The sequence below is a fragment of the Gossypium hirsutum genome, chromosome D05 (assembly GCF_007990345.1).
Source record: "Gossypium hirsutum isolate 1008001.06 chromosome D05, Gossypium_hirsutum_v2.1, whole genome shotgun sequence".
Lineage (NCBI taxonomy): Eukaryota > Viridiplantae > Streptophyta > Magnoliopsida > Malvales > Malvaceae > Gossypium > Gossypium hirsutum.
Genome location: NC_053441.1, coordinates 35811092 through 35834775, shown reverse-complemented (window position 1 = coordinate 35834775; position 23684 = coordinate 35811092).

Here is a 23684-nt window from a genome sequence, read left to right as displayed (position 1 = left end):
TAAATTTCATTAAGTAGCCGCAATTTTACTTACAACCAATCCTTTGAGGTTAAATTTGGGTTTCTTAGATTACTTGTCATCAAGTAAAGCATTAGCAAGATTTTGTGCAAAATGTCCTGAGAATAAAAATCCACAAATTTGAGAAATGAATATGTTATATTTTTTGTATTGTTGCATATAAATTTATCCATAATTGATATTAAGTCAAGATCAATCTTCCACAACAAGCGACCTACATGCCATAGGTAACACCCCTCACCCTACCTGATCGTCGGGTTCGTGCTACAGGATTCTACAATCGTTGCCGTAGCAACTACAGATAAATTCACAGCAAAATCATCACTTCACATCATCATTGTAACATCCCAAACCCAGCCTAGACGTTATGGCCGAATTCGGAAATGCCACGAAGAAGGGTTTTGAAAACTGAGTTGTTTCGATAAATCATTCAAGTTTTATAACTCGTATTTGTTTATATCTATTATCGAAAATGTTATTTAATTAATTTATTTGCCAAAACATAATTTGCAGCAGAAGTCATACAAAATGTTGTATTAGAAAATCTCGTTCGTATTTTTGGAAAACCTTTTTTTAGTAAAACCGTCACAAATAAGGTGTTAAAACGAAAATCCAAATCCCAAAATTAAATCAAATAGTCTGGAGAGTCCAATTATTACAAAACTCCTAGAAATAATCCTTAAATTAAAATAAAAGCCATAATCTTAAACAGTTTATGAACTCGTGGTCACCATAAGGCTCTGTCACACCGATTCGTCTAAGTCTGTGGATTACCTGAACAAAATAAACAAACAGATGTGAATTTCCGTAAACTTAGTGTGTAACCCAACAAAAATAGACATGCAATACATACAAAAATCACATATACAGTCAGTTACAGATTCAGACTCACATCCATTTCAGATACAGATAACAGAATCAGATAAGTTCTACAGATATGCAGAATCCTACCCCCATCCTCTACACACAATCTCCGACCATCCCAACACACCATATGGGGTTAAAAACATCCACCCATCCCTACACACCATATAGTGTCGATGCGACACATTACAGATTATTTGCAGTCAAGCTGCCAGAATATAGGCGAAATGTCGCTGTATAGATCACTTTCTCCACATGTGCAAAACCCACCCCAATCACAAATATAGAAATAACAGATACAGTAATATCATGCATAACATGCTCATATACAGATAGCATATATATGCTCTAAACAAAACAGATATCCATATTGGAATCCTACAGATGGCAGCCTATCAGAATATCAAATCACATAACTCAGGGCTTGGTTTGCCCTTACCGACCCTACGGTAGGCCTACAGTTGATCGGAACAAATTGTGTGACCTTAGGGAAAATTTTAGAATTATGGCCAACATGCCCGTGTGGGCCTACAAGCCCAAATTGGCCTTCCCCGTATGTCCCACACGGCCTGGCCCAAAACCCACCATATGGGGTTCAAAACATCTACCCATCTTTACACACCATATAGTGTCGATCCGACACATTACAGATTATTTGCAGTCAAGCTGCCAGAATATAGGCGAAGTGCCGCTTTATAGATCACTTCCTCCACATGTGCAAAACCCACCCCAATCACAAATATAGAAATAACAGATACAGTCATATCATGCATAACATGCTCATATACAGATAGTATATATATGCTCTAAACAGAACAGATATACATATTGGAATCCTACAGATGGCAGCCTATCAGAATATCAAATCACATAACTCAGGGCTTGGTTTGCCCTTACTGACCCTACGGTAGGCCTACAATTGATCGGAACAAATCGTGCGACCTTAGGGAAAATTTTAGAATTATGGGCCAACATGCCCGTGTGGGCCTACACGCTCAAATTGGCCTTCCCCGTATGTCCCACACGGCCTGGCCCAAAACCCACACACTCATGTGGCATGCTCGTGTGGCCCACACGCCTAATTTGGCCTAGCCCATATGGCCCACACTGCCACACTCACACCATCACATGGCCGTGGCTTGCGCACGGACGCAACTTCGTCAAACACACGGCTGTGTCTCGCACACGGCCACCTACACGGCAAGACGCATGCCTGTGTAGCGTCGACAGAATAATTTCTTGGCCTTCACCGAAGCTTAATTTTTTACGTTTTGGGAACACACCTATTACAGTTTTGATGCGAAACCAGCCCCAATACCACCAGCACCTAAAAACATAATCCCAATACCCTATTAGCAACCAATTTACAAGTCTAACACGATTACCAAATTATGCAAAACAAATCGAATTACCGCTTACCAAAAACGACCACCACCTTAAATCAAGCCATTGAAATGAAAATCGATGCTTCACCGCCTTCACCAAAGCAACAGAATTAATCGATTACTCACCAATCATCGGCTATCATTAACATTGCCTACAACTCCAAAACCATTCGTTAACTATAAACAAAACTTCACTTACCAAGCCGACTAGAGAACCCCAAAAATGCAGTAGCAACAATTCGAACGAGAAAATGACAACAATCTGAAGAAAGAAACTAAAATTAAAAGTGAAAAAAAAGAGGAGACGAAAACGTCAGAAAGATGAAGTTTTAGGAAAAAATAAAATTAAAAATTAAAAATTTAGAAATCTAATAATCTCCCTAACTTTTCTCTCACTAATAACTCACAACCACTTCAGAATTTCAGCCCTACCGAAACTCTATCAGTCAACCGAGCAAAAATTAACACCCTTACTCACGTAAGGATTAAAACACAGGACCTCCAACACTACAATCCCTTACCACTCGAACCAACAAGCTCATTCTAATATGAATTAACAGACAATTTTATGTAAGCCCACTCGACAAGGGTAAGGCTGGGATCTAAAATAACAAAATTTGGCAAAAGTGGGACTTGAACCCAATACCTCACACACACACCCAGAGCACTTAACCACTAAAGCAGATACACATTTGTGTCAGAATTTACAAAAATAGGAATAAAAAAATCAAGGCGTTACAACTCTACCCCTATAAAAGAAATTTCGGCCTCGAAATTTACCTGATCAAAAAAGATAAAGATACTGCTGACGCATCGAGTCCTTAGGTTCCCACGTGGCTTCCTTAGTGCCATGATTCCGCCATAGAACCTTTACTAACGGTATGGGCTTCCTCCTTAGATCCTTAATATCACTATCCAAAATCTGAACCAGCTCCTCCTCAAAATTCAAATCCGGTCTAACCTCGATCTCCTCAACAAAGACAACGTGAGATGGATTAGACCAATACCGCCTTAACATCGAGACGTGAAACACATCGTGGATACAGTCCAACTCTAGAGGTAGCTCCAACTGATAAGCAACCGGTCTCACACGCTTTAGAATCTGATACGCCTTAATAAACCTAGGGCTCAACTTACCCTTACGACCGAATCTCAAAACTTTCTTCCATGGAGAAACATTAAGAAATACGAAGTCACCCACAGAGTATTCAATATCTCTCCTCTTCAAATCTACATAAGACTTCTGTCTATCAGAAGCCGACTTCAGACGATCCCGAATTAGTCGAACCTTATCTTCAATCTCGGAAACCAAATCAAGACCCAAAGCCCATTGCTTACCCTACTCAGTCCAACATAGTAGAGTACGACACTTACGACCATACAAGGCCTCCTAAGGTGCCATCTGGATGCTAGACTGGAAACTATTATTGTAGGCGAACTCAGCTAACGGCAGAAAATCCTCTCAACTACCTCAGAAATCTATCTCACAACTCTGAAGCATAGCCTCCAGTATCTAAATCACCCTCTCAGATTGACCATTGTTCTGAAGATGGAACGCAGTATTGAAGTCCAATCTAGAACCCAGAGCCTCATGCAATTTATTCTAAAATCGAGAAGTGAAACGAGGATCTCAATCAGAAATTATCGAAACAAGAACCCTATGCAGTCTTACAATCTCAAAGATGCTAACTTTTGCAAACAGTAGTGTGTCTGAACCGAAATAAAAAAAGCTGACTTTGTCAATCTATCAACGATAAGCCAAACAGAATCCTTCTTAGTGGGTGTAGAAGGCAACCCACTAACAAAATCCATCGTCACTCGTTCTTATTTCCATAAAGGAATCTTAACAAGTTGTAGCAAACCCGAAGGAACCTGGTGCTCATCCTTAACCTGCTGGCACATCAGACAACGAGCAACAATATTTGTAACTTCACGTTTCAAACCCTGACCACCAGTACAGTTCACGAAGATCCCGATACATCTTATTACCACCAGGATGCATAGCAGAATGGCTACTATGCTTCTACCTCCGAATCGACTGTCTCAGATCAAAATCATTCGGTGCACAAACTCGAACTCGAAAATACAAAACCACATATGTATTCAGCCCAAAATCTGAAGTACTATTACTCTCAACCTGATGAAATTGCTGAACCAAAAACTCATCCCCCAACTGCTTATCCCGAATCTGATCAATTCAAGTCAGCTTAACTTGCAACTCGGCTAACAAACCTCCATCCTCGAATAGACTAAGACAAGCGAACATCGCTCCCAAATCAGTCATCGCTCTTCGACTGAGAGCATCGGCCACCACATTAGCCTTACCAAGATGATACTCTATCGTACAGTCGTAATATTTGAGCAGCTCAATCCACCGACGCTGCATAAGATTCAACTCCTTCTAAGTAAGGACGTACTTGAGGCTCTTGTGATTAGTATAAATAATACACCTATCACAATACAGATAATGCCTCTAGATCTTTCACGCAAAAACCACAACAGCTAGCTTAAGATCATGCGTCGGATCATTCCCCTTATGTGACTTAAGCTGACGAGACACATAGGCCATAACCTTACCATCCTGCATCAATACACATCCCAAACCAATGTGCGATACATCATTATAGACCACAAATTTTTTACCAGATTCAGATTGTATAAGAATAGGAGCCTGAGTCAGAACAGACTTAAGTTTCTCGAAGCTCGATTTTTGTGCATCCCTCCAAACAACAGGAACTCCCTTGCGCAGAAACTTAGTCAAATGAGCTACAATCAGAGAGAACCCCTCAACAAACCACCTATAATATCCCGCAAGACCCAAAAAATTACGGATCTCAGATGCATTCTTAGGTTGTTTCCAATCAAGCACCGCCTCAATCTTTCTAAGATCAACTCGGATCCCCTCAGCAGAAACCACGTACCTCAGAAAAGTTACCTCTCGTAACCAGAACTCACACTTGCTCAACTTAGTATAGAGTTGTTTCTCTCAGAGTATCTGAAGCACTACTCTAAGATGCTCATCATGTTCATCCTCGGTCTTAGAGTAAACCAAAATATCATCGATGAAGACTATGACGAACTGATCCAGATACAGCTGAAAGACTCGGTTCATCAAATCCATGAATGTAGCCGGAGCATTCATCAAACCAAAGGGCATAACTAGAACTTGTAATGCCCATAACGAGTCCTAAATGTAGCCTTATGAACATCAACTTCCTTAAATCTAAGTTGATGATATCGACAACGGAGATCTATTTTCAAGAACACTGAAGCCCTTCGGAACTGATCAAACAAATCGTTGATCCTCAGAAGTAGATACTTATTCTTCATAGTCAATTTATTCAACTACTGGTAGTCGATGTACATCCTCATGGTACCATCATTTTATTTACAAATAGAACCGGTGCCCCCCACGAAGACACACTAGGACGGATGAAACCACGATCTAGAAGCTCTTGAAGTTGAGCCTTAAACTCTGTCAGTTCCTTCGGTGCCATACGGTATGGAGCGATGGACACCGAAGCTGTACCCGATAGAAGCTCAATCTCAAACTCAATTTTTCGATTCGAAGGCAAACCTAATAACTCCTCAGAAATGACATCTAGAAATTCCCTCACTGTTCTGATATCCCCAACAGAAGAGTCCCCAAAAACTGAAATACTGACGAAAGCCACAAATGCTTCACACCCTTTTCGAACCAATTTCTCCGCCACTTGAGTGGATATCACATTAGATAGATAATCTCGATGCTTACCGATCACAACCACCTCCTTATCATCCTCGGTCATCAGAATGACCCTCTTAGTCGCGCAATCTAAACTAACCCAGTGCTCAACTAACCAGTCCATACCTAGAATTAAGTCAAACTCCCCAAATGATAGCTCCATCAGATTTGCAAGAAATAAAGCCCCTTGCACATTTAACAGAACATTCCTATAAAGTCTATCAACCCGAATAGACTGCCCCAATGGACTCAGTACAGTAATCTCACTAGAAGTACACTCGACAGAAATCCTCAAGTTTTTGGAAATAGTACTAGCTACATAGGAATGTGTAGAACCTATGTCTATTAGAGAAGTATAAGGTACACCAAAAATAAAGAACATGCCCGTGATAACATCAAAAGTGTCCCTATCCTCTCAGCGTCGAGCAGCATAAACTAGTGCAGGCTACCTCGCCTCAATTTGACTAACACATCTGCCCGATGCTCTCTGTCCTCAGCCCATACCATTACCACCCCTAGTCGATCCACAACCCCCAGGTAGCTGCTGAACTACCCTCTTAGGCTGTACAGAACTTGGTCCCGAAGCTTGCATCTGATCAACATGCTATGGAGACTCTCAAATCTGATGCTCCAAAGGCCCACACTTCAGATAAGCCCCTAACCTCCTTCAACACTCGTTTGGATGGCGCCTACCACAATCCCCATATTTCTGCATCCCAGTAGGAACAGCAGAAACCCCCACTCTAACCTACCCATCAGGTATGGCCCGTTTCTTAGGCCTCTGAACAGAACTGATGGCTCTAAATCCCTCATATTCTTGCCTCTCTCTCGGTCCCTATTTTGGCACTGTACGCGCTTCACCTCTTCGACGATCTTCACCTTATCTACTAGAACTGTGAACTCTCGCTCCCTCTGCAGAGCAATCAATAAACTCAAATTATCTCTCAAGCCATCCTCAAAGTGAACGAATTTCTCATACTCAGACGCCACCATGCCTCGAGTATAGCGGCTCAACCTCAGAAACTTGGCCTCCTACTCGGCCACAAACTTATCACCTTGCGTGAGATTCATGAGCTCACGTCTACGAGCATCTACATACTTGCCCCTACATACTTCCCCTGGAAAGCCGTCTTAAAGAAGTCCTAATTCAGATGATCAACTGAGTACCCTCCTCAATCGATAACCACCATTGATATGCCTACTCGCGAAGCAAAGAGATTGCACATTTAATTTCTACTCAGGAGTACAGTCTATATCATTCATAATCCTCTTAGTGGCCTCCAACCAATACTCGGCCATAGTAGGGGCGACTTTAGTTACACCCTTAAACAGCTCAGCTCTACTGGATTGAAGTCATTCAGTTATTGATCCACGTCCCCCAGATCCAGAATAGGGTCCAACGACCTCTTCAACACTCTCAACAAGGCTTGGGACAGTGCGTCGTCCCCGGTCGAGCTGCTTTAAGACCCAGTCTCAGTAGCAGGTGAAACCAGTGTCTCACTCGTGTCCAAATTTGGCATACTGCCCAAAGAAGAAGACTTAGCTCGACCCCTTACAGCCTCTACCACACCCACGAATACCACAACCACGAGTTCCACGAGAACTCATCGTAAATTCAAATTTTTATCTACATTATAAAATTTTATGTATTAGTTTCGGTATTTATTAGCAGATACTTTATCCGTAAGTTATCAGAAGTTCAGAAGTGTTTTAGAGATTTTAGTCTCTAACTACCTCAATAGAGTTTTTAGAAAGTGCGAACTACAGTGTTTCTAAAGTTCTATCTAAGTTCAGAAATACTTACAGGATCGACGCTGGAGACTCGGTGTATCATATACTTTTTCAAATTATCTAAATTATTTAAAAATCAATTTTTTTGGAATCTAACTTTGGAACCCAAAATTCATAGCTTGAATTTTGTAACCTGGCTCTGATACCACTAAATGTAACACCCCAAACTCGGCCTAGAAGTTATGGCTGAATCCAGATATACCACGAAGCAGGGTTTTGAAAACTGAGTCATTTCGATAAATCACTCAAGTTTTATAACTCATATTTGTTTATATTTATTATCGAAAATGTTATTTAATTAATTTATTTGCCAAAACATAATTTGCAATGGAAGTCAAAGAAATCGTTGTATTAGAAAATCCCGTTCGTATTTTTAGAAAACCTTTATTTTAGTAAAACCATCGCAAATAAGGTGTTAAAATGAAAATTCAAATCCCAAAATAAAACCAAATAGTTCGGAGAGTCCAATTATTACAAAACTTCCAGAAATAATCCTTAAATTAAAATAAAAGCCATAATCTTAAACAGTTTACGAACTCGTGGACACCGTGTGGCTCCGTCACACCGATTCGTCTAAGTCTGTAGATTACTTGAACAGAACAGATAAACAGATGTGAGTTTTCGTAAACTCAGTGTGTAACCCAACAGAAATAGACATGCAATACATATAAAAATCACATATACAGTCAGTTACAGATTCGGACTCACGTCAATTTTAGATACAGATAACAGAATCAGATAAGCAATACAGATATGCAAAATCCTACCCCCATCCTCTACACACCATCTTCGACCATCCCAACACACCATGTGGAGTTAAAAACACATACCCATCCCTACACACCATATAGTGTCGATGCGACACATTATAAATAATTTGCAGTCAAGCTGCCAAAATATAGGCGAAGTGTCGCCGTACAAATCACTTCCTCCACATGGGCAAATCCCACCCTAACCACGGATATAGAAATAACAGATACAATAATATAATGCATAACATGCTCATATACAGATAGCATATACATACTCTAAACAAAACAGGTATACATATTGGAATCCTATAGAAGGCAGCCTATCAGAATATCAAATCACATAACTCAGGGTTTGGTTTGCCCTTACCAACCCTACGATAGGCCCACAGCCGATCAGAACGAACCGTGCGACCCTAGGGAAAATTTTAGAATTATGGGTCCACATGCTCGTGTAGCTTGCCAGTATGGTCCCACACGCCCAGATTGGTCTTGCCCGTGTGGCCTACACGGCCTAGCCCAAAACCCACACGTCCGTGTAGGCCTACACGTCTAACTTGGCCTAGCCCGTGTGACCCACACGACTACACACACCACACCACACGGTCGTGGCTTGAGCACGGTCATACCTTCGTCAAACACACGGCCATGTCTCACACACGGCCACCCACACGCCCATGTAGCGTCGATAGAATGATTTTTTGGCTTTCACTGAAGCTCAATTTTCTGCGTTTTAGGAACACACCTGTTACGATTTTGATGTGGAATCAGCCCCGAGACCACTAGCACCTAAAAATAGAATCCCAATACCCTATTAGCAACTAATTTACAAGTCTAGCACGACCTAATTACGCAAAACAAATCAACTTACCGTTCACCAAAAACGACCACCACCTCAAATCAAGCTGTTGAAGTGTAAATCGATGCTTCACCGCCTTCACCTAAGCAACAGAATTCATCGATTACTCACCAATTATCTGCTATCATTAACATTGCCCACAACTCAAAAACCAATCGTTAACTATAAACAAAACTTCACTTACCAAGCCGATTAGAGAACCCTAAAAATGCAGTAGCAATAATTCGAACGAGAAAACGAAAACAATCAGAAGAAGGAAACAAAAATTGAAAGTGATAAAACAAGGGAGGAGAGAAAAACGTCAGAAAGAGGGAGTTTTAGGAAAAAAGAAAAACAAAAATTCAAAAATCTGATAATCTCCCTAATTTTTCACTCACTAACCCACTAACTCACAACCACCTCAAAATTTTAACTTTACCGAAACTCTATCAGTCAATCGAGAAAAAATTAACACCCTCGCTCACGCAGGGATTCGAACATAGGACCTCTAACACTACAATCCCTTACCACTCGAGCTAGCAAGTACATTCTAATATGAATTAACGGACAATTTTATATAAGCCAACTCGACAAGGGTAAGGCTTGGATCTAAAATAACAAAATTTGGCAAAAGTGGGACTTGAACCCAATACCTCACACACACACCCAAAACACTTAACCACTAAAGTAGATACACATTTGTGTAAGAATTTACAAAAATAGGGATAAATAAATCAGGGCGTTACAATCATTCATGCAATCAACTGCAATACAACATTGAATATCATGAACATTCTTTCATGGGTCTTATATGAGCATATGAATACTTTAAAGTTAACTTGAGATTGAATAGGGACCTTTTTGCAACATTTTTAAAATTTCTGATCAAGTATATTATAAATAAATCATTCAAATATTCAATCATGTCATAAACACCTAGATATTATGATATACAATTAAATTTGAGCCTTAAAGCTCACGAAAACTCTTTTGTTGACCCGAGCACGAAATAGGACCAAATTGTAATATTTTAAAATTTCAAATTTGTAATATTATGATACCCTTACCTGGTGAAAATACCAAATTGAGCTTCGTTGTTTAAAAAAACCTTAAATTAAATCCAAGGTATTGAAACCTTCTCCAAGGTATGGATACATTGCCTCTGTAATGATGCCATTTTAATGTTCAATGTTTTGAAATTTTGAATAAAATCACTAAAGTATCGATACACTTTTTTAAGATATCGATACCTCAAAGCAAAAAAGTCAAAAAAATTCACATTTTGATACTTTTTTCATGCCAACTAACCAATATGCCCCATTGGTGCTTATATGCACACTTAAACCTACATAAAAACAAACCAAAATCATACTTAACCATTTCATTTCAACCAATTCACATCATTCAGCCCAATATGCCACAATTTGGCACCAAAACATACCAAAACAACCTAATCAAACTTAACCTATATCATTGTTCCTTTTTTTCATTTAAAACCAACATTATCATTCTAATTCATGTTCAAATTTGTCATTCAAAGTGTAAATGGCCACAACCTAATTCATATAAACTTATAACATCTATTAAACCATTAAACATTTCATACCAATACCAATGCATACATGTTAAAAACTAAGCATATACTAACTTTTTTTAATACCTATTTCATATCCAAATATGTCATTTCATATGTCACATACATATCACGAATCATTTACCAAATCATTCTATAACAAACCATTGAATTATTTCCAATCAACCACTTCAATATAGCTTCACTTTTGCACAAAGCATACCATTTTAACTTAATCAATTTTATATCATTTATCCAACCTTTAAGCCATCCAAGATTCAACTTATCACCCATACTAATCTATATGTATTCATGTTATTTTAAGTCCAAGATTCAACTTATCACCCATACTAATCCAATATAAATTTGCATTACCAAAACCATGTATTATAAAGAGTTCAAGCTAACATTAACATTTCAAGATAACATATACAAAACACCTATATAGATTGACACAAAATTGATGCGATCTTGGCTGTATCATGTCACGACACAATTCGACGACATCGGAATTGACCCGAGCACAAGGGGCCCAAGTGCAAAATGAAGTTTTAATTTCTCATATTGTTAAGTTGGTTGCTAGAATTATTGAGCAATCATGGAATTACGATTCAAGCATGCCATGAAACCTACTTCCACTTCAATTCTAGTTTTTAGCTTACGAGTTTAATTGCTAGAATAAAAAAGTTAATTCGATTATAGCTATTAAATTTAGGTTCATAATTATGTATTGGCTTGAACATCAATAATTTGAGTTTTAAATGTGTCAAAATCTGAAAATTTTTAATATGTCTTAAGTTCATTAATTCTGTCTCATTTTCGTACATCTTTATTTTGTGATTTAAATTGGTCTTGGTTTAGACAAATTAAATTGGTCTTAGTTCAGACACTTTAATTGTGTCTATTGTTCGAACAAATTAAAGTGCGTCTAAAATTAAGTATTTTGATAGCATTTAAACCGTGCATTAACTTTGTCTTGCAGGATGAATGTATTGGCTACTCAAACACATCCATTAGATGGCATTTAAACCATCTAAAATTGATTGCTTTCTTCCAAGCACATTTTCATGGGGTTCAATGGATTCAATGTTCCTACATTTGATTAATCAGCTGCTTAATTCCATTCACACCTAGATGACCATCCATTGCCAACTGTTCACACCTGGTGGTTGTTCTTATGCCACAAATAGCCACAATTCATTGGAGCACATTCAGCTTCCCAAGGAGACTTAATTCAAGTTCATGCCACCTTGAATGATCAGATAAATTCATGTTCAGCTAACCTCCCAAAGTTCACATAGCTGAAATGCAAAGGCCCTGTATTTTGGTGTCTCCCATACACCCCTTAGCTGATTCAATCTATCGGTTCATCAAAGAACATTTATACTTTAGCTCCAATACATGGACCGAATAAGTTAAATGAATTTTCATCTCAACTAATTAAAGTCAGCTCCAAGGCTGTTCGGGGACCTCAAATATCACATTGTTCCATTAAATTTCTTCAAGGTTCATTCAACTGAAATTAACTTGAATCCCAGCTGAATAAATTTGCATTTACTTAGCGTCCATTCGGCTGGATTTTGTAACAGCTATAAATAGCTCATTGTAGTCTGTTTGGAGGGTTACTTAACTTTGAACTCTTTATGAAATTTAAGCAAATTGTGAGTTATTCAACTCCCTTTGTTCGTTTGAGACTCGATTGACTTATCTAGCAAAAGTCCAGTGGTGTCAACCCGATTCTTATTTGAACTTATCATTTCCAGCAAAGTGTGGCGTTCAACACCTATACTGTTTGGTTCCTATCTTTTTAGATAGAGGGTCACGGTTTTGTTATTTCAATCAAGCTATTGTTAAGTGTTGACATAGGAGCCGGGTCAATATTCATTTATAATATTGGTTCACCCTTCAACCTTAATTTTTAATTTTAACTTAGCCAAATTGTCCATCCAACATTTCCCTTTGAAAAACTGACCAACTTGAAAACCATTTCAAAATTAGCCTTTAATTACGGTACTTCTTAATTTGCGATCGGGAACAATTGCAACTCGTCATCAACTCTGAGCACGGGTTCGCATCAAAAATTAAACTTTAAACGATTGAAAAACTACCTATTTGCAAATAGGATAGTGTGAGCTTATGTGTGATTCGCAAGACACGTTCTACAAGTTGACAATCTGCAAGAAAAGGGAAAACAACAGAATAAACATATCGAATGCTTAGTAAGCTCAAATAAAATTTACTAATCTTACCTTGACATTTACAACAATTTAAGCAATTGAAACACATTGCCATAACATAGTAATCCTTTGTCATCTTATATTTTCAAATGCAATTCACAAAAACATCAACTTGGTTAGTTCATTTGCAGGTCATAAACTTATAATACAATCATAGATACATATAACAATATATTCTATAACATGTAAAACTAATCATATTCAACTTGCATCATATACATATATTTCCATTCATATTCATTCATTTCAACCATTTCTGTTTCCATTTAATACCGTTTCATTTCTATTTACGCCCGAAGAACTAAAGTAAATTGAATTGGGATACCAGACTTGTTTGCTCATACGAGATGACATATTTAAGCTACTCATATAATCATTAGATCAGGTTCGATGCTTCCTCACACAAGTTTCAGAGAATCTACAACATGTTGGATCTCAAATCATAATATAAGCCACTAATCAAACAACCATTTTCTTTGTTCGTTTGAACCGTTTCCTTTTTCATTAGGACCTTAATGGCATGTCATTTTTATCCTAATCATTTACTAAGTTCACACGGCATTGTTACCAATTCAGTATAATTTTACACCCTGTAGCCATATAAACATTATATATATTCCATATACATTTTGATATTCATCTCAATACCTTGAAATAATCCATAATAATCACAATATTCATGCTTTACAATTCAATCCATTTGATGTCAAATCCATCCAATTCATAGTAATTTAATTCAAAAACAAAATAAATACAATCCAACATATCAATTAACTAAAATAGTAAACTTCATATGAACTTACCTGAAAAAAGCAACAACCAACAAGACGTCGAGGACTAATCTGTAATTTTTCCTTTTCCTCGACTATCCTTTGATCGATTCAATTCCTGATCTATACAATAATTCATTTCAATTTATCAACTCTAGTTACCTTATATCATTCTATTATAAGCATAAGTCAATTCAGTTTCACTTTTTCAATGTTCTCTAAACTTTTTCATTTTATTCAATTTAGCCCCTAAAACTGAAATTGTCATAACTTTCAATTTTGAGTTTCGATTTCGAAACCAATCTCAATTACATCCTTTTATAACACTATATTATCAATAATTATAGAAACTTTTAAAAATTTAAAAAATTACACATTTGAGTCCTTTTTCACTTCTAATCTCAAAATCTAACAATTTAGTACCAATTTCATCAAGGATTCATCAATGGAAAGTTTTAAAAATTTTAATAGTTTTGTAAATTGGTACATGGGCTAGCTAAATCAAGCTCCCACAATCTCAAAAAACATAAAAATTACAAGAAAATAACTTGATTGAACATACCAATTGAAGGACTAAAGGTGAAAGCTTCAAACCCTTCCCTCTTCCTTTTTGTTTCGTAAGAATGGAAGATGAACACAAAATAATTTTTATTTCTTTTATTTTTTTATATTATATACTTATATTAATAATTAATTAATCTTAATTAACTTAATTAATTATAATTAACTAACTTTAATCATAATTAACAAAATTGGTGGATGTTAGTTGTCATCCACCACCATTTGACTATATATTAATGGTCCAATTGTTTAATTGGTCCTTTTGTTAATTAAAACTTCATAGCGATTAATTTTTACAATTTAGTCCTTATACTTTAATTAACTATCAATTTGACAAATTTTAGGGACCAAACTTTAATAGAATTTTATACTAACCTCGTAAATATTAAATAATAATATTTATGGACTAAAATAATGGAAATGGGTTTTCAGAACCACCGTTCCACCACCACTGGAAAATAGGTTGTTGCACCATAAGTTAGGGTTCGAACCCCACCAAGGGTGAGACGCTCACATTGCCCTGGTGGGTGGTCATTTGTCCAGGTATGGTCAAGGAGCTCTCGGCTCTGTGAACTAGGCCCTCATAGAAATTGCTCACTGCACGTTGGCTCTTGGTAGAGCATGGGAGACAAAACCCTCCCTAGGGAACAATACTTCGGTTGTTAAAGGCTCAATCGGTTGTCTGACGAACGACACTTCAAAGACTTCTCTAGGAGTCAACCCTTTCTCGACAAAGCCTAATCTACTTGTTTAAAACCTTTTTAAAATTTAAAATTTTGACATTTTATATAATATTTAATTTTTTGGAAGTCTTTAACAATTTTTATAATTATTATATTCAAAATTTTATAAATATTTTGTGAGATAAACAAAATTGTTCATTTTCTAAATTGAGAAGAACCTAAAAAGAAACCAATTTGTTAAATGGATTGTAAAATTTAACTCTACTTTGAACTTGAAAAATCAAAATGTTTACTCAATTTGATTTAAAAAATTGAAAAACTTAAGTAATTTAAATTATTAACTTAAAATTTAAAAAATAATTTATTTTTTCGAATTATATAGAATTTTGCTAAAGCTCAGTCAGTTCAGTTGCAAAGGCACACTGCGCACTGAATCAAAATCCCCTAAACTCTGGACAAACCCTAAAGCCGCTACCCTGAAATAAGCTTAATTCTAATTAGGTAGTATTTAGTGCTTTCCCATGTTATGATTTCAACAGAATGTGATTCTTTAGAATGTGATTATTAGGAATATTACTTTGCAATGTTTCGTATACTTTGGAAAGTATTGATTAAAATCTTTGCAAAGTTGCATTATCACATATGGTTCACTAATACTTTCCTAGAAATATAATGGTAATTTATTAATTTGCCTTTATTAAATAAAAAATAATATTCATGTATTTAATATTTTACAATAAACTTTATTGGTAATAAATATTTGAATTAAATATTTAATAATAATATTTTGAAAATTATTATTTTAATTTAAAATTTTAATTAAAAAAACTATATCAAATTTATCTTGTTGCATTTTCTAAATATAACCATGCATATATATAATTTTGGAATGAAAACTTTAGCGAAATTAAAATCTCAAAAAGAAAAGATTTTATGAAACAGGTAGACCATATTATATTTCTTTCCATCTCATTAATTTTTAACTTGTTACTGTGGGGACATTGCCACAAATGAAATTTACATTATGTTAATCAATTAAAATTTAAAAGTAAAAATAAATAAATAAAAATATTTTAAATTTAGTTAAAAATAAATGAAAAATTTAAGTTTTTTCTGTCTTGATACATTAACCAAAAGATCAGAAGTAGACCGACCAAATTAGAGGAAAACAAAAGGTAAAAATAAAAGCATAAGGATTATTTCACTCTCCAACTTTATAAAAAAATTTATTTTAACTTTTATTCAATTTTTTGTTTTTTTATCTTTTAAAATTTAGATTTTTTGTCAAGTTACTCTAAAATGAATAAAAATTAAGGATTTTTAATTTTCTTGATATGGTATATACGTGGATTATCACGTCAACATTTAATTAATTTTTAAAATTTAAAAAATAAAAAAGTATAAAAATTATTTTTTAAAATCATTAAAATTATTTAAAAAGTATAAAAGTTATAAAAAAATATTTTTTTAATATTTTGAAATTTAAAAAAATGATTAAATGTTGGCTTGTCATCCATGTATATTTCAGGTTAATAAAGTTAATAAACATTAACATTTTCATCCATTTTGAAGTGATTTAACAAAAAAAAATATAAGGTCAATATCTAAAAGAGATTAAAATAACTCTTTTTAAAAAGTTGAAGGACTAAAAAATCATTGTAAAAAAAAAACTAACTATGCTTGTTATTAATCAATAAATGTCTTGGCTTTTCTTGTCGCCCATTTAAGAATTTCCTCAGCATGATTAGATCCGCCCGTGACTTGAATTATCTCCCTCAATGTGTTTATATCATCCATGATTCCAATGAATTGAACAAGTCTTCCCTTCTAGAGTACGTGCTAATAACCTAATTTTGTGGGTTTTCAACCTTAAACCCTTCCATCGATTCTCAAACAAATGAAAATCACAAAAGACAATCAAGTTCATGATGATAAAAATCTTCGACTAAATTTTGAAAAACCAAGAAAATAGTGTTAAAATTTATATATATGGGTACACTACTAAATTGTGAGAGTAACAATATCTTAAAGTTGTGTCTTTTGCCCTACTGATGCCATCTATTTATAGCGAGAAGAAGTAAAACCCTTGTTGAATTATAGAAGTTTATTTCAACTAGAAAAACGAATTCCTATTCTAACTAGAAGGATAGGTGGCAACAACCCTAGTTAATGATACTAGGGTTTGTTGTCACTCTCTTTAACACGAGTGGCTTTTGGGCCTCTCCCATATCGTGTCCAATTACAAGTACTTCCTCGAATTTTAACCCAATACTTTATAATTCGATCTAACCCGATATTTTTTTTCTATTTCCAAAATAAACATCCCATTAAATAATCTTTTCAACACAATTCTAATTTCATTAAAATCATGATGACTTTACCGAAAAAGAGTCCATGAGAAAATATATTTAATGTAATAACCCGTTTTTCAGTGGTATCGAAAACGATGGTTTTGGAACCTTATTCTCCGATGATCAAGTCTGTAAATATTATAATTAATATTTACGAGTTAATTATGGTATTATATTGAATTTTGGTCTGACAAATTTGTTAATTGAATAGTTAATTAAGGTACAAGTGTTTTACCTTAAAGTTAGTGGTGTTGGAAAACAAGGTATCAAGACCTCATTTCTTTAAATCGAGCCCGAATATTTTTATTAAATATTTACGGAGTTATTTTATAGGTGAATTGAATTTTGGATAAGTATTTTGTCGAATTAGTGACTAATTAATGTACAATGACTCAATCATAAAAATCGTAAAAGTTATTGCTATTGAATTTTATTAGTTATAAAGCTTAATTACTGGTTATTTAAGGATTTATTTGGCAATTAGACAAAATTTATTTATGGTGGCTGGTTAATGTGTAATTTAATAAAATGTATGTTAATAATTAAGTTAAAATTAATAATAATAATACATTAAAACATAAAAATTGTATCATCTTCAACCATTTCTCCTGACACTGTTCAAAATAAGAAAAAAAAGATAGTGAAGCCATTTTTGAACACTCTCAAGCTTTTGACCCTTGCATGTAAGTACATTTGCGGTCTGTTTTTCTAAAATTTGATGTTTTTGAGATTTTGGGAACTTTATTTAGCAAACTCGAGTACTAAATTATGAAACTATTAAAATTTTGAAATGTTACCATTGATGATTCTTGAAGTTTTTTTATGTTATTTGGTTAGATTTTAAGCTCGGTAATGAAAAAGGACTAAATTATAAATTAAAATAGTTAGCTTTAAACATAAGAACTAAAGTGCAATAATTTCAAATTTAGCATGAATTTTTTGTAATTATAGGTTTTGGTGGTCTATAGAAGGATGAAATTGAGATCGATTTTGAAATTGAAGCTCAAATTTGAAAGTTATAGCATTTTCGGTTTTACGTACTAAATTGAATAAAATAAAATAAAATAAAAATAGGGAAAATGAAAAAATTAAAATTAAAATTTCATATGTATGTATTTAAGTGTTATAATATATTTGGATTTGATAAATTGAGATTATATTATTGTATAGATCAAGATTTGAATCGAGTTAAGGATAACCGAGAAAATAGGAAAGTTGCTGACTAGTCATTATGACTCAACTTGTTTGCTGAGTTTTATGTACTTGAATTATAATCTTTGTGTATGTGCGTATGTAATTTGAGGTATTTACAAATTGGTACAACAAGGTGAGTTTTGGACTGAATTGTAAATAAATGGTTAAATGTGTTAATTGTGCCAGAGTGAACGTATTAAAGGATAGGATATGATTGACATGACAAAGAAAGTCTAATACGGGTACATCGCCACAATAATAGTCCGTAGGGAGAAGTGAGAAAATGGGTGACATATTCGCCAGAATGGTAACTTGCTAGTCCAGTTAGACAGAGCGATCTTCACTTATGGGACAAGAGGGTCCCTAAGTAAGGGTTTTGTTGAAGGGTGGGTTACTGGATGTAGTTCCACCATTGTGAGCACTAAGGTGAAACAAGAATGGATTCACTAGAGTGGCAAGGTCCACCGTAAGTCAGCACGATACAACAATGTCAACAAGTCCTTTGAGACTAACATATGGGAAGAGGGAGTCCACTAAGGACTGGTTCACCCAATGAAGTCCGTCAAGGAAGGCATGACCCAAGGACCCTTGGGCAAAAGACAAGTAAGCGCTACTATAGAGGTACAAAATGTTAGATGGGCGTACAACCAAGTAAAATAAGGGGTTAGCTGACATTATGTAAGTAGTGTGTATGAAAGGAAAGAAAAGATGAGGGGTAAGGATAATACTCGTTGATAGGGCAAAGTATTTGGGATGCAGACGAGTGAAGTGTAACACCCCTATCTCGTCTCCGTTGCCGGATTAAGATTATAGAGTGTTACTGATCATAATAAAACATTCCACTTGAATTCAAAACAGTTAAACAATTAATTTAATAACCTATAACAACAATAACAATACATGGTATAAATATTACTATGGACCTTAACTTAGGCTTACAGTGCTCTAAAAACAGTTTGGAAACAATCAGGGGTCAAATTGAAACAAAATAGGAAATTTCAGAAAAACTTGAAAATTTGCAAAACAAGGGTCACACGGCCGTGTGGCCAGACCGTGTGACATAATTTAGACCGTGTGGGCATTAGAAATGTGGACACACGACCGTGTCCCAGCCCGTGTGACAACCGTGTAACTCACTAACTTGGCTCACACGATTGTGTGGCAGGCCGTGTGCTAGCCCGTGCAACCTATTGACTTGAGACACATGGCCGTCTCGCTAGCCATGTCTCAGACCGTGTGAAACCTACACTTAAATAACAAGGACACACATGACCATGTGAGTTAACCGTGTGTGGCACACGGCCGTGTGACAGCTCGTGTCTCAGGCCATGTGCTCCAATTTTAGCCCCTAAAACAAGAAATCAAAAGTCCAATTCTTGCACACCAAAAGACCACATTTATACCAATATTTCATATGATCAAATCACACTTTAAACAAACTTAGAACATGCCAAAACCATCCTAAAATTTAATATGTCATTCAAAGGCACCACAAATCACACCATTAAGCAAAATTACATTCATCCATATCAATTCTCTCATCAAAACATCCATCTATCATCAATTCCACAAAGTTTAATAATTTAACATCATGCCACCAAAACACACTAAACCAAAGTATCATATGCTAAACCATAAATAACCAAGAGACCAATTAAAGGATTTTGATATAAATACTTTGCTAGCATCAAGATTTTATATCAAACAAGTACCAAAACATATTCACACTTTTACATGGTAACATCCTAGTTACATGCCATATTTAACCTGAAGTCGGGACTTCAAAATCTACCGATAAAGACGTAGGAAGATGTCTATGCTCCGATGATCCAAGCAACGAGTTCCTCAAAAGTTCAAAGTCTACAAAAGAAATATAATAACCAAAGTAAGTTTGAGAAATACTTAGTAAGCTTCCATTAACCAAACACTACTTACAATGTTCATTAAATAGCTATGAATATATATTCAATTGAACTTTAACCTTATTCAACTATCTTTGAAAATTTAAAATTAGTACCGTTTAAACTTACAGAATTTCACACTTCATGACTTGTAGCACTTCATTTGAACATTTTCATATCAAATAACCATTTACTATTCCAGTGAATCTTTGTAAAAGTACTCAAAACGTAAATTCAGAACATGTAATGCTCATAAGAGCTAATCGGATTCAGTATAATTGCGTCAAGTTACCCTTTCGGATTTAAACCAATGACAGCACATGTGAACTAGCTTGGCCAGAGCTAGGTAAACGTATTAACAACTACAGATAGCTAATTCATGCTAATCCGAGTCTCATGTTAACCTGAGTCCACAACACATGCAAGAGATTGGTCCAGAACAGATATTCAGACAGTAAATCTCACATATTAAACTTTTACTTGATCCATCGAAATCTTTCCGTAAAAATTCATTTATACATCTTATAAATCAAATTAGTTACTATAATGGAAACTCAATTTGCATATAGAGAGAACTAATAAAAGTAATACAAATTATATTAAACACAGTAGTACGAACTTACTTGGTAGATGATTCAACTAATAGGGACTAATTTGTTATTTTTCCTTTTTCTCGTACATCCTCCACACGTTGAGATCCTTGATCTATGATATAATTTAGTTTAATTAAACTCATTCAAACCTCAAAAATACACAATTTACACATATAAGTCCTTCTAACCATATTTACAATTTTACCCCTAAACTTTGATATTTACACAATTTAATCCCTTAATTAGAAAATATCAAATTAAACAAAAATAAGCTCAAAACAAGTCAACCGAATATCCTATAAGTCTAAACAGTCCATGTTTTCCTAAATTTCACAATAGTACCATGTAAATTTACTAAGGACTAGTTTGGCAATGCTTTTGAAAAGTGTTGTGGAAAAGTACTTTTGAAAAGTGCTTTTGAAAAGTGTTGTGGAAAAGTACTTTTGAAAAGTGCTTTTGAAAAGTTTGGTTTAAAATTTAAGTGTATAGCATTTCTGTTAAAAAGTGCTTTTGAGAAATAAAATGTCCATTTTAAACATGTTATTATCAAGTAACAAATATGCATTTAAGTAATATTTAAATTAGTTAATATTATTATATTTTAGTAAGAATATAAAAAAATTATTATAACTTGTTGTTAATATTTTAATATATGAAATATAAATTTTAAATGTTTTTAAGCAATAAATATTAATTATTTATAAAATTTAATTAGAATATATAAACTATATTTTAAATATTTAAATATAACCATTAAATATTTGTAATTAGTATTTTTTAAAAACATTTTTTTATTTTCAATTAATGATTTTAACACATTTGTAATTAAAAACCAAGAAAAAAAAAGGAAAAGTACTATGTTATTGGAGGAGTGAAAAAGTAATTAAGCACTAAAAGTGCTTTTGATAGAGGAAAAGCTAAAAATTTTAACTTCTCCTTTTCAGAAATGCTTTTGAAAAGCACTTCTGAAAAGCCAAAAATTCCAGCCAAAGCAATTTGTTTAGCACAGCTTTTCTTCCAAAAGTGCTTTTGGAGCCAAAAGTGTTTTTTTAAGCACTACAAAACAGGCCCTAAATTAACATCTAAGTCCTTAATCATCAAAATCACAATAAACTACTTAACAAAATAACCTTATCTAACTATCAAGCTCACAAAACTATTATTAACCTTTAAAAACTTCACAAACTCAATAATGGCACTTTCAAAACGTCTGAAAGTTTCACAAATTAACCCTTGGGTTAGCTAGATTAAGCTTCAACGATCACAAATACATCAAAATTATTAAAAATGGGAGTCAAAATACTTACATGCAAACTAGGGCAAGAACCGAATACTCCAAGGTATATTTCAATGGTGTTTTTTCAGTGATCAAGTGAAAATGGGAAGAAGATGACTATTTTTTTCTTTTTGTTATTTTACATAATAATAATTCTTTTACTAAGTACTAATTTACCCTTATAAATTAAACATAACTTTCCTATCAAACAATACCAAAATCGTCCACTTAATAACTCAATGGAATATTTACCTTTTAAATCCTTTAGTAATATTTCCTTATTCATTTAATATATTTAATTCATAACTACTAAATTTTGCAACTATTATAAATTAGTCCTTTTACTTAATTAAGCCACTGATCTCCAAAATTGCTTAACCAATTTTTTTTATACGACCCTGAACTAACCTTACACATAATAAATAAATAATAAAATATTAACTCATTGATCAGAATTATGGTCCCAAAACCACTATTTTTGACAGCACTAAAAAATAGGATGTTACATGAAAAGTTCGACCAAAGAAAAGTCTTATGGCGAGCAGAGTAGCTCGAAGGGTCAGGTGAAGTCCACCAGCTTGACAAGGAAAACTTGTCATGAACGAACAGAGAGTAAATTTATGTGTAATTTATTTGTATCAGTCACCCTCTTGTGAAAGGGTTTATTATGAGCGGCCTAATGGAGGAACTCACTAAGTTTTATTAAACTTACGAGTTTATTTATGTTCACAGGACTTACGAGGCTGAACGAGGACTCAGATGAGGGACCAAGCCAGATGGAGTGGTGAGATTAAGAATTGTAGGCAGTTCAAGTTATGCACATAGGACGGGGGTACTATTGGAGGCTTCGCCTCAAGATAGAGCATGGTGTAAACAGACGTCATCCTTAGAGTTTGGACTTTTAGGACAAATAGTCCTTAGAAAGATTTTAAGAGTTGTATTGTAAACAAACAAATTGATTAGAGATAGAAATTTAAAAAAACTAAGCATTTAGTGGTTTAAAACTTTAGATGTAAGGATTTTTATTTTTAATTTTTTTATTAGATAGTTTTAATTTAAATCGATTTATAGCAGTTAAATTAGCAATTATTAAGTATAGGTCCATTTATGACGCTCCATACCTAGATCCAACGGACGGGTCAGGAGTGGGGTGTTACATCACTGGATAATGTCACT